The following is a 17,045-nucleotide window of genomic DNA, read 5'->3' on the forward strand; positions in this document are numbered from 1 at the left end:
TCAACTATTGTGGAAGACAGTGTGGTGATTCTTCAAGGATCTTGAACTAGAAATACCATTTGACCTGGCCATCCCATTACTGGGTAAATACCCAAAGGATTATAAATCATGCTGCTATAAAGACACATGCACACGTTTGTTTATTGTGGCACTATTCACAATAGCAGAGACTTGGAACCAACCCAAATGTCCATCAATATAGACTGGATTAAGAAAGTGTGGCACATACACATCATGGAGTACTATGCAGCCATAAAAAAGGATGAGTTCATGTCCTTTGTAGGGACATGGATGCAGCTGGAAACCATCATTCTCAGCAAACTGTTGCAGGGACAGAAAACCAAACACCGCATGTTCTCACTCATAAGTGTGAATTGAACAATGAGAACACTTGGACACAGGAAGGGGAACATCACACACCGGGGCCTGTTGCGGGGTGGGGGAGGGGGGAAGGATAGCATTAGGAGATATACCTAATGTAAGTGATAAGTTAATGGGTGCAGCACAGTATCATGGCACAAGTATACATATGTAACAAACCTGCACGTTGTGCACATGTACCTTAGAATTTAAAGTATTAACAAAAAAAGACTGATCAATCATAATCATCAAGACTGGCCATTATTTTGTGGTAAAGTTTGTTGATCACTTCTTTTAAACTTGTATTAAATTAATGTCAGTCAGTACACCTCGCAGCAGAACTACTCAGGAAAGAAAGTTGTCATTAGCATTCAGTTGTATATTGTCAAACTCCAGTAGGGATTAGTTGAGCGAAAATGACACTTTAGGTTGAGAAATGGGTGGGGAACTTCAGTGTAGTTTTCCCCCAAAGATTCCTTCATGTAGATGTCAAATATGGTCATGCATTGAACTACTCTGAATGTGTTAAACTATATTTGACAACACAGAAAAAAAGAGTCATTATTAAAGAAGTAATGAAAAGCCAAACACTGGGGCCAAGAAGAATGGCCTTTACATGAGAGTTTTTTTTTCTTTCCATAAAAGAAAAGCAGAGAATTGGTCTTTTGACCCAATGCATATCCAAAGGTGATTCTCAGCCACTGAAATCAAAATATAATTTATTTAAGTATAAAAATATAACAAATCAGACATCTCATGGTCAACTATATTAAAAATTCATGCCTCAATTATTGCTGCTGACTCACATGTCTTAACTAAATATATCCTCTAGCTTTTACATCTTTCACTTCTGAAGCAGCCTCCTCATTTTTAACTCTGCCCTCTGGATATTTTTGTCTTCTCACTGGGCTTCAAATACAGGGCTTTAGGTTCATGTTGAAACCTCTCCTACCAATTAATTCTATACAACTCATTTCCCTTTTATGATTATCACATATCCACTGTGGAAGTAAAATCCAATATCCATGGTAAGACAAGAAACAAATACGGTAGATTTTTATCTCCTTCCCTGAAGCCGGTCTCTATCACTGTCAACCTTAACCAAAATATTTTATCACAAATGTTCTATCTATTTTACTGACTTTCCTCATTTCCTCTGTCTAGTAGATGGTGTCATACAGTCAGTGAAAAGAGAAAGGTTCTTTGATTCAGACAGATCTTGACTGGCTTTTGCCTCTGACACTTAGTATCTGGGATTCTTGTGGCAGTACACTTAGCTACCTGAATGTCATTTTCCTCACTGATAATGCAAAATTAATTATGTCTATGTTAAGGGCACATTGTGAACACTGAATGAGAAAACGTTTGTGAAAAGTCTAAGAAACTGGATGTTCTTTGCAAGTGTTGGTTTACTTTCTTTTCTTACTCATACCTTCCTTTCCTCAATGAACAAAGTGATTATTAAGGTCCTACAATTTGCTTCACTATATGACTGTTTGGGGAGGTGAGTGTTATAATATTGTTACTTTGCCAATATAAAAAATATGGACTTTCTATTAGTCAGTTCTCACATTGTTGTAAAGAAATTCCTGAGACTGGGTAATTTATAAAGAAAAGCGGTTTAATTGGTTCACTCTTGTGCAGGCTGCATAGGAGCATAGCATCAGCACCTTCTTGGGGAGGTTTCAGTGAGCTCTTACTTGTGGCAGTAGGCAAAGCAGGAGCAAGTTCATCACATGGCAAGAGCAGGAGCAAGGCCGTGAGAGCAGAGGCGTTAATACACTTTTAAGCAATGAGATCTCATGAGAACTCACTCACTATTATGAGGACAGTGCCAAGGGAGATGGTGTTAAACCATTCAGGAGAAATCTGTCCCCATGATCCATTCACCTCCCACCAGGCCCCACCTCCAACATTGGGGATTACGTTTCAATATGAGATTTGGGCAGCGGCACACATCCAAACTATGTTAGACTTATTAACTGAGGACTTTTTCTCTTTCTCTTTTCTTTTCTTTTTGGCTGACTTATGTATTCTGTCATTTCATTTCTAAACAAAATGCTTATTTTTGTCTAGATTGGACGACTGCCAGAAAGAGCCCTGACCTGGCTCTGAAGGCAGGTGCGGAGTCAGAGCAGTAGCAGCTTGTCTGTTCTCATGCTGCTAATAAAGACATACCTGAAACTGGGTAATTTTGAAAGGAAGGAAGTCTAATTGACCCACAGTTCTACATGGTTGGGGAGGCCTCACAATCATGGTAGAGGGCAAAGAAGAAGCAAAGTCACATCGTACATGATAGCAGGAAAGAGAACGTGTGCAGGGGAACTCCCCTATATAAAACCATCAGATCTTGTGAGACTTATTCACTATTACAAGAACAGCGCGGGACAAACTTGTCCCCATGATTCAGTTACCTCCCACCCCGTCCCTCCCACAAGAAGTGGGGATTATGGAAGCCACAATTCAAGATGAGATTAGAGTGGGGTCACAGCCAAACAATATCACAGCCTTTTTCACTCTACTAAACCGTGAATAAGAAGTAGAAAACTGATACTTTTACATTTTTTCTAGCTGATTCTTTTCCTAGGAAACTTCATGTGTATGTATGTTGTTTCACTTGGGTTTATTCTCCAAATTAATAATACTTTTTTCAGAAAACGATTCTTAAAACTTAATATAGTTTTCTATTTTACCATTTCTAGACTATTGTCTTCCAAATTAGACAGTTTTCAGTCTGGCTTAGTGATTCTTGCTGAAACCTTGTGCAAATTTCAGGAACATCCCCTGACATTTTTCCCAGAATGTGAAAAATGGTCATTATTAAATATTTCTAAAGATTTAGAAAGAGTGCTTTTAAAAAAGTACTACATTAAAAACATAGAGTATAAAAATTCTAACCACAAAGAGTTTAACTCAGAAAAAATTCTGAATCACAGTGTGGTATAATGTTATTTATGGATATTATAAATTAATATTTACAATACTGGTGTTAATATGTGCCAGTATGGTGCAATGCATGTGGTTAACTCTTTAAATATGAGAGTACTAGGTGAGTTTGTAAGCACAAAAATAGTTACAAACTTGAAAATTTATATAAAATATTAATTGCTTCTCATGACTGAATAACCTGATTTTTAAATATAAAACTTATGAATGTTCAATCAGAAGAATTTTCCTTGAAAATGAATCTGGAACTGGGCAGAAATGCTTGATGTTGAACATGAAAAATGTTAATAAAATTCACTAAAGATTCTCCTTTATTAGCACATTTATTCTCTTAGTAAAATACTTACTAAATGCTTTATATGTATAAGGTGCTAGATTGGCAATGTGAATAAAAAGTGACTAAGATTTTGTTCCTGTTTTTGAGAAGCTTGTAGAATAGTGAGGGAGATAAAAATGCAAATATAGCGTTTGAGATTTTTGATAGGTGCTGAGATAGAAGTAGAAAAAGTGAAAAGTAGAAAAAGTTGGCAAAATACAGCAAGAAGAGGAAAGTTCACCTTGGCTGAATCTCAGTAAAGTTAAACCTTGCATGAAAAATAATAATTAAGGGGAACTAATGCCAGTTATTAGATTGTGCAACTCAAGAACCTGGATAAAGAGATTCTATTGAGATAACTCCTAATTCATTAGATGGTAATTTAAAATTTCAGAAAATATCAGGAATAACTGCAGATGAAATCTCTCCTTCAAGAAGTTCTTGATTAGGGTATTCATAAATTCCTTAAAATGGTAGGTAACAAATTGTATACATAAGCTGAAGAGCATTTTTATTGGTAAAAGGTCCATAGCTTAGATCAGAGTCTCTAGGGAGTTTATAAGGTTAAGAATTTTTGACCTAGATAGTTTGGCAACCCATATGTGTCACTATTGAAAGTTGAGTATTAATTTCTATTATTAATTTTACATTTTAACAAAAAAATGATCTGGAGTATGGAGTACATGAAGTTGTAGTGATTTATAAATCTAGTAGGTCAAGATTTCCACTATTCCCAATCTGTTTTCCCCCAAAAGTAACAGAATGAGATAATTTTTATTTTTTGACTTTTATACCTTTTATACCTTTTATTAAAAATAGTAGAACAAACCTATAGTTTGATTTACTGTCCAGCAGCTGTGAGACTAACAAAAATTTTCCTTCTACTGATGGCTCAGTAGTTAAGAAAAAATAATTTTTCTGTATTTCTTACCTTGAGAATAGTATCATTTTATGATAGTAATAAATTAATTCTAACATTGCATTAACCTATTACTGGATGGTAAATGTTTACTATTTTCTTCTCTGTTTCTTGTTACAATTGAAATTAGGTGATTTAAATTTTTTCTGTAACAGTATATTCTATTTTCTGTTTTTACCAACCCTTTGTATAAAGTTATGGTAGCAGAATTTTTATGATTGTGTTAATGTGCATCTTTATAATTAAAACATAACCATAGGATATCAGGCAATTAGAGTGTGAAGTTATTAATGTATTGAGAAACATTATTGAAATTATGGCCCACCTGGATTTGTTAAAACAACACAAACCTTAGGCTTCAGTAATTTCCTATTAATTTGGCTCACCATTTTATACCAGTAGTAGTATTAGTTTCATCATCAAAAAAAAAAAAAAAAAAAATTCAACCATATGTTGAAGCAAATGATAGTTTCACTCTGCATCTATTAGTAAAACTTAGTCCATGTATGAAATAGTTCCCAGATGGATGTTCCTTCCTTTTAAATTATGTCTGAATCAAATGATATGGCCAATTGAAGTGGGACCTAGCATGGCACAGCAAAACAGTACAGGCTTTGAAGGTCCTGTCCTACCATTTACTGCTATGTGGGGTTTGGGAATGTAGTCTCTCAGAATCAGATTCTTCATGTATAAAAATAAAACATGGATGATTATAATCATTAGTAATGCACATAAAGTATTCTAGTATTTTACACATACTGATTTTTAGTAATATTATTATTATTTATTGTCATGTAGAGAGAAACAATTCCACTGATTAAACAGAATGGCACCTACTAAAAAGTGTATGACAAAGTCATCCATTTTTCTCTAGACTTCAGTTTTGTCATTTACAAAATGAAATTATTCGAGTTTCTAGTATGTCATCCAGCTCCAATTTTCCTACTTTTCTAAAAAAAAACAACTGAATATGTATCAGTTGAATTCAGCTCAGTGATTTAGATCAATAAGGTAGATATGATCAAAGGCTAGGAAAGTATATTGTTCACGTAGATTAAAATGGATTGTTTGATACCAGTAATCAAAATTTTTAAACTAATTGTGCTTTTAAACATAAATTGTTTACGTATGAGTTAACCCATTTTTCTACTATAACCTATAGAAAAATAATACACTTTCTTCATTGTGTCACTTTTAAAATATATTTTCAGGACTTAGGCTGTTCCATGTCTTACAGTGTAACTTGGGAATGTTCTCTTGACAAAATAAGATAGTTATTAAATGTCACAAAAAGCCAAAAGAGAGAATCAAGTTTACTTTTAAGCAACCATTGAGTATTAGATATATTAGATATATTTGATTTTTGCCACTATTCCCTATTTGGTCTTGGACAACATAATGCTCCAGGAGGCTTTATTTAGCATGACTTCCTCAAGAAAATGGGCTGATCCTCATTGTTTTGATGTGAAGGTAGGTGAGTAGCAACCTTATCAAGCCAACTTGATAATGTGTTGTTTCTCATCTCAAGAGACTTCCAGGTGAAAACAAGTTTTCACAGCAAGTAAAGAAATGAGAATCAAATTGTACACTCATTTCAATCAAAGTGACTTATGGAAACACAGGTTTATTTATTAATGATTATTTTGGTAATGAGGTTACTGAATGTATTAATACAATGTGAAATAATACTACGTTTCCGAAGCAAGAAGTGACTTTGTTGAAGAAAATTTTCTTTTTTCCCTGTCACAATTTTGATTTCTCTATGTATTTATAACTTTACTTAATTTCAAATTAATTTTCTTTATCAAATGAATAGTTTAGGAATAACTATGGAAATGTTAAGAACTACTAAATATAAAGTGAATCTCTCTTAGCTGAGGGAAATTCCTAGAAAAAACCCTAAGGAATCAGTTCATGAAAATATATCATTTTACTCTTTACTAATTTGTTCCTTAATTTACAGAAACAAACAGAAATATTTCAAGAAGGGAAGGATTTTCATTTGAGTAAAGGGGGGTTAATTTAAGCTTTTGTTAATTGAACTGTAAGGACTTATTTCAAATGATAAATGTAGAACGTGTCCAGGGTTTTGAATTAAACAGATCTACAAAGCTGAGCATAAAAACCAGCAGACTCTTGGTCAAACCCATGGTGACTATCTGCTTCTCTCTCCCTTCCTTCCTTCTTTCCTTCCTTCTTTCTCTCCCCTCCCCTCCTCTCCCCTTCTTTCTCTCCCTTCCCCTCCTCTCCCCTTCCCTCCTCTCCCCTTCTTTCTCTCCCCTCCCCTCCTCTCCCCTTCCTTCCCTCCCTCTCCCTCTCCCTTCTTTCCCTTCTCTTCCTTCCTTCCTTTCCTTCCTTCCTTATTTCTTCATTCCTTTCTTTTTCTTTTTCTCTCTCTCCTCTCTCTATTTCTTTAAATTGCAGACATATCTTTCAGGGTTCTCTGTCCCCTTCCTCCAATCTAGATTGACTGATTCCCAGGCCTTCTGCACATCTGTATTCCAATAACACTCATTTTCTGATGCTGGAAATTTCTTTCAGCTCTCATTGTTATGTGAATCTACTTTTTCTTTTTCCGGAACTCCTGCTTTGCCCTTTTTTGCTCTTTTTTACCTCATATTTCTAATAGTTTCTTTTTCTTTTTTTTTTTTTTTTTTTTGAGGCAGAGTCTCGCTCTGTCGCCCAGGCTGGCGTGCAGTGGCGCGATCTCGGCTCACTGCAAGCTCCGCCTCCCGGGTTCCCGCCATTCTCCTGCCTCAGCCTCCCGAGTAGCTGGGACTACAGGCGCCGCCACCACGCCCGGCTAATTTTTTTGTATTTTTAGTGGAGACGGGGTTTCATTGTGTTAGCCAGGATGGTCTCGATCTCCTGACCTCGTGATCTGCCCGTCTCGGCCTCCCAAAGTGCTGGGATTACAGGCTTGAGCCACCGCGCCCGGCCACTAATAGTTTCTTAAGACACAGTGCTTTGAAGGTAAACATTGAATTTATCCTAATACACGATCACTACTTTGGCTGGGGATAGAATTCTGAGTTCCATAAAATGGAAATAAAAGTTTCCATTAAATGGAAATATCATTTCCATTTAATTTTAATGGCATTGATTTTTAACTTCCAGAGTGCCACTGAAGAAACTGATAGCATTCTAATACTCAATCTTTTGTATGTGATGGGATTGTTTTTCTTCCTGCAAATGATGATTGGTGTTCTGAAATATCAATGATGCTTCTTTGTGTGTGTATGTTGTTATTTGTATTTCTTTTATTTTCTTCAATTGACCTTTTCAATATGGAAACAAATGTGTTTTAGTTTTGGGAAAGTCTCTCATGTTATTTCTTTGCTTTATCTCCATTTTTTGTGATCTTTCTTTCAAGGTTGTTAACTAGTCTGATGTTGACTCTTTTGAATAGAGATTATTTTATTTATCTCCTGTTTTCCTCTTGTCTTCTCTCTGGTTAACTCTCATACTTTTAAAGGCTCATGTAATAAAATTGAGCTCACTTAGATAATCTTTAAGGTCAGCTGATTGTAATGTTAATTTCATCTTCAAAGCCCTTTCATAGATAGTACTACCCAAATTAGTATTTTATTAAAATAACCATGGAGTGAGATCCCTGAGGTGGGTATCTTTGGAAATGTGCTCGCATATATTCATATCTCATCAGTATTCATCATCTGAACAGTGGAGACTTCCAGATTTCCTACAGTGGAATTTCTCTAGACCAATTGCTGTCAGGCTACCGTGTGTGTCAGAAAAATCTAGAGAATTTTGGGCTCAGAGGCCCAAGTTTTTAAAGTAGCAGAAGGCCTGGCCCTTCATATTTTTATCAAGTTTCCCTGGTAATTCCAATACCCACCAAAGTTTGCTCAACCTTGGTTGAGAAATACAAATACTTGGGGAGCTTTTAAAAACCCCAACTTATGGGATACACCCAGACCAATTAAATCACAGTCTCTATGGGTGGTGATCCATGTTTCAGTATTTTCTAAAGCTCTAAGGGATTTAGTTTTCTAGAACAGCGCTTCTCAAATGTTAATCCATATATAAATGACCTGAGAATCTTGTTAAAATTTAGGTTCTGATTCAGTGGTATGTTGGTGGCTAGTGAGACACTGCATTTCTTCTTCTTCTGGTTTTTTTTTTTTTTTAAGTATTATAGAAATTTATTCTGAGCCAAATATGAGTGACCAGTGACCTGTGACACAGCCTCCAGGTGATCCTGAGAACATATACCTAGAGAAACTGCATTTCTATCCAGTTTATGGTTCATGCCATGTGTGTTGCTGGCCCAGGGATCACACTTTGACTAGCAAGACTGTCGCATATTTTAACATTCTGTATTATCCAGAAATACTGCTAGGGTTTCTGTGAATATTTCCTTTTTAGCAAAATTGGAAATTTAATGTGCCAAATTATAACTCCAGCATTAGGAGTTACCAGGAGACTTGGTTTAAAATTTAAGCAAAGCTTAGAAGTGGCAGTAAGTTTAATTGTGTGTGTGGTACACAGTTGCAGGCATACATATGCATTTACATGCTTTTTTTTTCATTCAAATACATTCTAACATCTTGGAAAACACATGGTAGTATTTGGTCTCAGAACAGCCGTACTCTCTAATACCTACTTTATCAGTTAAAATACAGAAATTCACCTATTGCTCTGTACTCCTTTGTCTATAGAGTTACTCCGTGTGATATCTCACACTTAGATATTGAGCTGTCATGGTATGTGCCATTTATACAAAGAAAAAAATGCAACGTAGAACATTTGTGGTAGGTTGCTGAAGTTATATTTATAAATCCAAGCTTATTAAAATAATGTTATGGATGTTTTATGAGAATTCATTATTTAACAAAGATATTGAATCCCTGCTATGCTTACATCCCCTAAGTTGGAGAAAGATTCACAGGTAAAAAAGACATGTTGCACCAAGTGCTAAATAAGTATTGGAGAATGAGATATTTGCCAAATATATACATACATACATATATATATATATATATGTATATATTTAAAAAGACTGTGGGAGGGTTGAGAAGGGACTTATCAAGAATACCTGAAGAGATCTAGCATAATCAGATAGAGGAAATGGCATTTGAGCTGGACTTTGATATACAAGTAAGATTTGGACCACTGACTATTTATGAATAAAGGTATAGAGAAGGGAAAATGCAATATTGTATAATATAAGAAATAGTCAGTACTGTAATTACATCTAGCATGGAATGGCAGAGAAACAGTAAGGGATGTTTGGAGCCAGCACTGGCAAATTTTTAATGGCAATCTTCAAAAAGCTTGGACTTTATTTGCCAGACAGTGGGAAGAAATGAAGACTTTTTAAGTAGAGAACTGACATCATCTGACTGTGCTTTTAAAAAGATCACTCTGACAGCATAAAGGATGAGCTGGAGCAGTGCCACAGAGCTGACTTCACTAATCCAACACAGAACTCCCTACTGAGCCCAGGTGTGTTCTCAGAATCTTTCTCAAGGTAGCATTCTGGGCTTCCATTACCAATTAATTGGAGTTGGCACAAGGGATGAAAACAATTGACCATTCTGGGACAGGAGACAAGGGGGACACATTGGGAGATTATTATAGGAGTAAAGATGTAAGGAGGGCATTCTTAGTACCACCATAATACCAAAATCCAATACAGGGATGGTTCTATAAGAATGTCCTTAGACATGAAGACCTATAATTTAAACAATCCTGCATATTTTATATCTAAAGGAAAACCTATGAGCAATGTGATATCTCTGTTTAAATATATGAGACAGATTTTGACCAGGAAGATTCAGTTTGCACTGACATTTGAACTAAAATAAAAAGAGGAATCAAAGAAATGGTTTGAAAATGTGGCAAGAAAGGTAAATAGCTGAGAGAACTATGTGAGGGTTTTATATTAATTCATTTCTAAGTTTTTATAATTTTTGCACTGGTATGTACTGCTATGGTCAAGAAAACAAACAAACAAAAAAAAACCGTATGAAAAAGTTCAAGTGAAGTGTAAGAATAAGCCATTTAAAAAAAAAAAAACACTTTGGCAAATGTTAAAATAGATTATGGAGAAGGTTTTAGATTTCTGGAGATAGTAAAGATAGGCCAAAAAGTCATCTTCTACATGTTTTAGTTTACATATTGTCCAAAAGCCGTAGGGTAATTGAAACTTCATAGCCATAGTTTTATGACATATATTGCCAATGGTTGATGCATAGGTGAGATATGAAGTCTTGTCTGGCCTCCACCTCTGACTGGTAAATGTCAATTCACTTGCACTTGTTAGAGCTGAATATAATTCAGATTTCAAATTTTGTTTATCAACAGAATCATAATTAAGAGTAATTCAAGATTGCTGGATGAACTTGGCTATTACAAGAATTATGAAATTTCATAGCTTCATATTATTAATAGAGGTCAAGAAAATTGAGGTTAGAACATTAAAATTATAATTTAGTGTAATTTAGATCTTGCTAGAAATATTTACCACATATGTTTATCATTAAATGTTGTAGTAACTATAAAAACCCATAAAGCTGAATGTATTAACCATATCCAAAACCTACGTGTGAAAGGGTCAACCACTTTTAGATTTTTCTTTATTAAACCATTTTATCCTATTATGGATTAAATATTAAATTAGTGATTTGTACTGAAAACTAATAGGATTTGTGTTGTTCGTTACACCACAGAACCAAAAGTTATTTGTAGTATAGAATTACTAAGGGCCAAATACCTAGGCTCGTTCTTCACATTCCACATTGTGCAGCTTTAGACACTGTCCATAGTGACCTTATGGAGTATAAAGCATGGCACAAATAAATGTTCAAAGCATATACTTCTATTTTTAATCTGTTTTTTCAGTTGAAATGGATACATGAGCATTTTATCTTTTTAAGGTGCATATTGGTAATATCTAATGATAGTAACAGTAACTCATTAAAGAGATAAAGGGTTCTGTAGTTATAATAGTCAAATATAGTTATTAGCAAGTGATATTTACACATTTGGGGAATAAACTGTGATGGATATTAAGAATATACAACATTATGTATTCATAGAAATTAGATTTTATATTTCCAAAGTGTCAAATGCGATCAGTAAATATTTTGAAATATGCTGAGGATCTTTCACAAACTATCCATATCATATTTCTATAAATAATACAGTTACAAATTTATAAAAGAATTTCTTTTTTTTTTTTTTTTTTTTTTTTTGGAGACAGGGTCTCGCTCTGTCACCCAGGCTGGAATGAAGTAGCATGATCATAGCACGGTATAGCTCTGTCTCTCAGGCTTCCAAGTAGCTGGGACTTCAGACATGTGCCACTACGCTTGGCTACTTTTTCAAATTTTTAATGGAAAGCAGGTCTCACTATGTTGCTCAGGCTGGTCTCGACCTCCTAAGCTCAAGTGATCCTCCTGCTTTGGCGTCCCAACGTGCTGGGATTACAGGCCTGAGCCACTGCACCTGGCAGTTACTCTTTTTTGTACTGCTCTGTTGATTCAACAATCTTATCCTTCTAGCAGAAAGGGAAAAGAAAGAATGATAGGAAAATTTTTATTTCATAAAAACTTAAAAACATAATTCTTGAGATCACTCTTCAACCTTCTTTGTTTAAATTCTTTAAAATAGAAAACTTAGATTATGTAATGCGAATAAAATAAGCCTGATTATTCCTGTCGTCTTGAAATTTCAGTCTTTGTGTTATTGGAAGAAGTTTGTTTGAGTTTCAATATAAAATGGTAAAAGAGAAATTTAAAAACACTTAAAATGAGTCTCCTTGAATTTCCAAACATATAATTGAATTTTCTTGCAATATCAAGTAAGAAAGGTGGAAAAGAAATTTCAGCACTGTTATAAACTCTTGAAAAATGTGGTTAATAACGAAAGTGCTAACCTACTCTTAAACTATGCAATAAAATCTTACGTGGAAACAGCTGAAGTAGAAATGAAAGGAAAACTTTTTGTTATATTTTCTAGAATGCCAAATATTTGTATTGCATTGCTTATATAAGAAAAGCAGTTTCTTTAGAGCAGCAACATTTAGTTTTAGTTATTTAGCTTTATTTTTTGCCCAATAGTTTTAGCTCTAGTTTGCTTAGTAGACATTCTAAGTGGATTCTTCTTCTTTTCTTTATGAATTAAAGATGTAAATACATGGCTATGGCAAGACCGTACACTATATATGCAGAATTATGTCTGAAAGAGTATTTTTCTTAGAGACAGCATGATCGGAAAATTATGTTGGGAAGATGGAATACATACAATATATATCTACATTTCTGAAAGGAAAACAATTAAAACTGAATAATGGTGAGATACAAACATTTAAAATTGTGTTTGATTTTTGCAACAAATTTTGGCCTCCTGAAAGTTACTATTTGCAATAAAAGATTTGATTATTTTTCGCAGAAAAAAATAATTTATTCAGTCTATATTTTGATCTTGTGCTTACATGGAGAAGCTTGTTGAACTGATTTCATTTTGAATTAAATCCATCTTTCAAATGTCGTTTTTATTTCTATATGATCAATGGAGGTTTGGAAGTATTTTTCATATGGTCAGTTTAGATGGATAAATTTAAAAAGTGGGTTATTTTCTTTTATCAAAAGACCGTGCTTCTGAATCAAACCATCAAGAGATGCGAAATTAGAGAAATGCTTTAGTTTTGTTTAATACAAGAGTGATACAGTTTCTCTTAATACAAATTTTGTAATAGGAATTTTAAAAGGAATACTTGCTAATAAGATACTAGGAGAGTGACTTTTTATTTATAATCTTGGATACAAGTCCTATCAACTTATTAATGAGGCAGCCGGGTGGGAGGGCATCCCCGGAAAAACTCCAGCCAGGCTGCGCACTAGAAGGAACGCACACTGGGGTGGAGCCACGGAAGTTCGCACTGATTGCAACCAGGAGGAACCTGGTCCTTCCTCTACCTGTGTGGAACCTGGAATTCAAACTGCGAGGTGAGAAGCGCACTAGCAGGAGCTCTGGCCTTGTGGAGAGTCCCTGTTCCCTCTTTTTTCTTTTTTGCCCAATAAACCCCATTATTCTCACCTTCAATTGTCTGGAAGCCTAAATTTTCATGGCTGTGGGACAAGGACCCCATCTTTAGATGAACTAAGGAAAAGTCCTGCAACATTATGTAGTATCACTTCGTGGGGTTTGTTATATAGGCTGCCTATTTTGAAATGAAAACAATTTAAAGTTGTTTACATCTTTTAAAAAACTTACCATCTCATGACTGCCAGTTTTCTTCATAAGCTGTTTCATTTCTTTTGATGTAAGGGATATTTTGCCTCCTTTTCTGACACTTTCAGCCCTGTTCCTAGTCTTCTACCCCTCTGCTAATCCCTCTTCTTGGTCACCTTCTCTCCTCTAAGCCTGTTCTAGAAGAAGAATTGACCAGTCTGATTGTCATAAGATGGATATTAGTTAGCCCCATTTTATTAGTGGTTGGGATTAGTGTGCCTCAAATTTCAAACCAAAGTTCAGACTTATGAGGGAATGCTCATTTCCTTTCTGAATTTTTAGGTTAAGCAGCTCTGATCATCTTGGTTTTGAGAGAACACAGAATATTTTGTTCTAAGCTGCATTCTCCAGTCCAGCTTTTATTTAAGCACCTTGGGTTGGGTGAGGATGATCCTAGGAATGTCTTGGCATGTGTTCAGCTACTAAGAAATCAAAGAAATTCTCCCCATTAGGCAACCTGCTCTCATATTTTCAGTGTCTTAAAGGATATATGGTAGAGTTCAGGCACCAAAAGCCCACCGGTTCCACAGGTTCTTAGAGAAAAGGCACATTTTCGAAGGGTACAGTCATATAAATAGGGAAAGAACCCTCTCTATTCTTTTTATTTCTGACTTGTTTAAATATCTTATGCTTTAAATAAAACATAAAAAGTAGGAAATATCCAGTTTCGTTTTTTATAGTACTAAAAATAAACTGCTTAGAATATGTTGCCACTTAAAACATATTTAATATCAAATAATAGCAGGAAATAATTCAGGGCAAAATTTTAAAAACTTAGTAAGGCAAAGCTAAAAAATGCATTCATAGATCATTTTATTCTATTAAGATTTAAAAGGTAGATTGAAATTGTTTGAATATAAATAAATAATACTATGAATTTAAAAGATAGTTACTAACACTGTATAGAAACATATATTAATCATAAAACATGATGGTTTGTATAGATACACATATATGTCTTAAAAACAATTTTTCTTGGGACTTCATTCTTGGAGAGATTTGATTCATAGCTTTGATGCAAAAATTAACATGATGGATGATTTCCCCAACTGTGGACAAACTTTCAGAAGAAACCTAACTCAAGCCTCCTTATTTTATAATGGAATCAAATATACTGATGGGAATTCTGTTTACATTTTTAAGTGTTTTACTCAATACTTAAAAATGTAGGCTGGGCATAGTGGCTCACACCCATAATCCCAGCACTTTGGGAAGCCGAGGCCGGTGGATCACCTGGGGCCAGGAGTTCCAGACCAGCTTGGCCAACATGACGAAACCCCGTCTCTACTAAAAATACAAAAATTAGCCTGGCATGGTGGCATGCACCTATAATCCCAGCTACTCAGGAAACTGACACAGGAGAATTGCTTGAGACGAGGAGGTGGAGGTTGCAGTGAGCCGAGATTGTGCCATCACACTCCAGTGCCTGGGCAACAAGAATGAAACTCCATCTCAAAAAAAAAAAAAGAATGTAGACAGAGTATCTATTCACTGAATGCCTATTTTGTAAGGTTCTGTGTTGGAAATACTGTAGAGAAGAAAACTGATCTAGTTCCTGCCTTTATAACATATTTGTAAATTAAAGGATAGAAAAGTGGCCAGGACAAGTCTTGAACTCTTTGTTTTCTAATGCAAAACTAAAGAAGAAATTAACAAGAAGACGAATTCAGTGATGGAAACCAAAAGTGGAAAAAAAAATCCTACAAGTTAGTGAAAAGAAACACTAAACATGAAGTTGTATGAGAGACATTGTGAAAGTGGAACAACTAATCACATTTTACTGAAGATAGTAATCCATGCTCTGCATGTCTTAAGGAGACATGCATTTTAGACATATGTGAGCTGCTTTAGAAAGAGTGATCTCTCAAAGAAGACCTCTAAGAGACACTTGCATCTGCTTATTTCTCAGGATCAGACATTATAAATTTAAAGAAATTACTTCTCCAAGGATGTTATAGAAGTTAGTAGCATTGTAATTTGTAATTTTTTACTGAGGAAGTAGGTGGTTAAGGCATCAGAACTCTAAAGTGGTAGGTGTAATGTTCTTCCTACACAAATTACAGGTATTTTCCAGTTAAAACTTTAGACTTTCTAAGTGCTAGTTGCTTGTACTGCCCACAAGTCTATGGTACCTGAAGTACATGGGAGCAGAGATTTGTGTTACTGTTTATTCATGCAAATAGCTTTTAGAATAATAGAAGTCAAGGTAATTGAATGCAATTTTGGTGCTGCTGTGTAAACATAGACAATGCATTTAATCTCTTTGAATCAGTTTTCCTCAACTATAAAATGAAAAATTTAGATATATCACCTCCCAGATCACTTTTTATTTAGGCTACTGTTGTTATTCTGTGACTCTGCAAATATTAATAAATTTATTCTTATTTATTTCTCTGAAAGCTATATTGATCCAAAGTATATTGTTTAGTGACAAGCTGTTCCCCTTTGAGTTTGATAGGGGGTTATTTATGTCTAAGTCTAAATCTAAAAAATGTATTTGTATACACCTGGCAGAAGGAAAGAAACAGTTGAATAAATTTAGATAAAAGAAAATAAAACCAGAAATAAAATCAGTATGAATTAATGCCATATATTCATATGTTATTGTTACAGGTGGGCAGCAAATTCGGGACTAATTTTCCAGCAGCCAATGAAATAAAAGAAAACAAGGATTTAAAAGACTCATTGAATAAAAAGGTATGACTTTTCCTGAGGAAAAAAGCTTTTTTTTTTTTTTTTTTTTCCCTCAAAGAGAACAGTGTTTAATATGGTAGATAACATCCTCAATATCTCAGAATTTTATACAACTGAGTCTCATAATATTTTCAACAGCTTGACAGTGAATGTAAAAGCACTCATTTGGTGTGACATTATACCATTGAACTAGACAGGATTTCTGCGTATTAGCTCTAATGACATTTTGGGCTGGATGATTGTGGTATGGGGCTGCCCTGTGCATTGCAGGATGTTTGGCCACATTCCTGACCTCTACTCTCTGTATTCCTGTAGCAACCCTCCCTCAACCCCTGTTGTGATAAGCGAACATGTCTTCACACATTGCCAAATGTCCTATGGGGGCAAAATCACCCATAATTGAGGACCACTGAACAGCAGTAATTAACTAATTTCCATTTATTCAATTACAATGGTAAAAAATGCAACAGTCAAGAAATAAAGAAACTGGTTTGGGGCTTAAGAAATGCTTGTCTGAGGAAGTAAGACCCAGTTTCCTGAAGAGGGAGGAGT

The 17,045-nt window shown here is 34.8% G+C and overlaps 1 long non-coding RNA gene across 1 annotated transcript in view; it reads left to right on the top strand.

Annotated features, from left to right (window-relative positions):
• LOC102124763 (uncharacterized) overlaps positions 1-17,045 on the top strand; it is a 510,662-nt gene that overhangs the window by 258,504 nt on the left and 235,113 nt on the right. Inside the window, exon 3 of the long non-coding RNA XR_006692691.3 lies at positions 16,413-16,496. This is a non-coding gene — a long non-coding RNA (uncharacterized lncRNA). The remainder of the gene's footprint in view (positions 1-16,412; positions 16,497-17,045) is intronic.

Source organism: Macaca fascicularis, chromosome 15, assembly GCF_037993035.2.
Source record: "Macaca fascicularis isolate 582-1 chromosome 15, T2T-MFA8v1.1".
Taxonomy (NCBI): domain Eukaryota; kingdom Metazoa; phylum Chordata; class Mammalia; order Primates; family Cercopithecidae; genus Macaca; species Macaca fascicularis.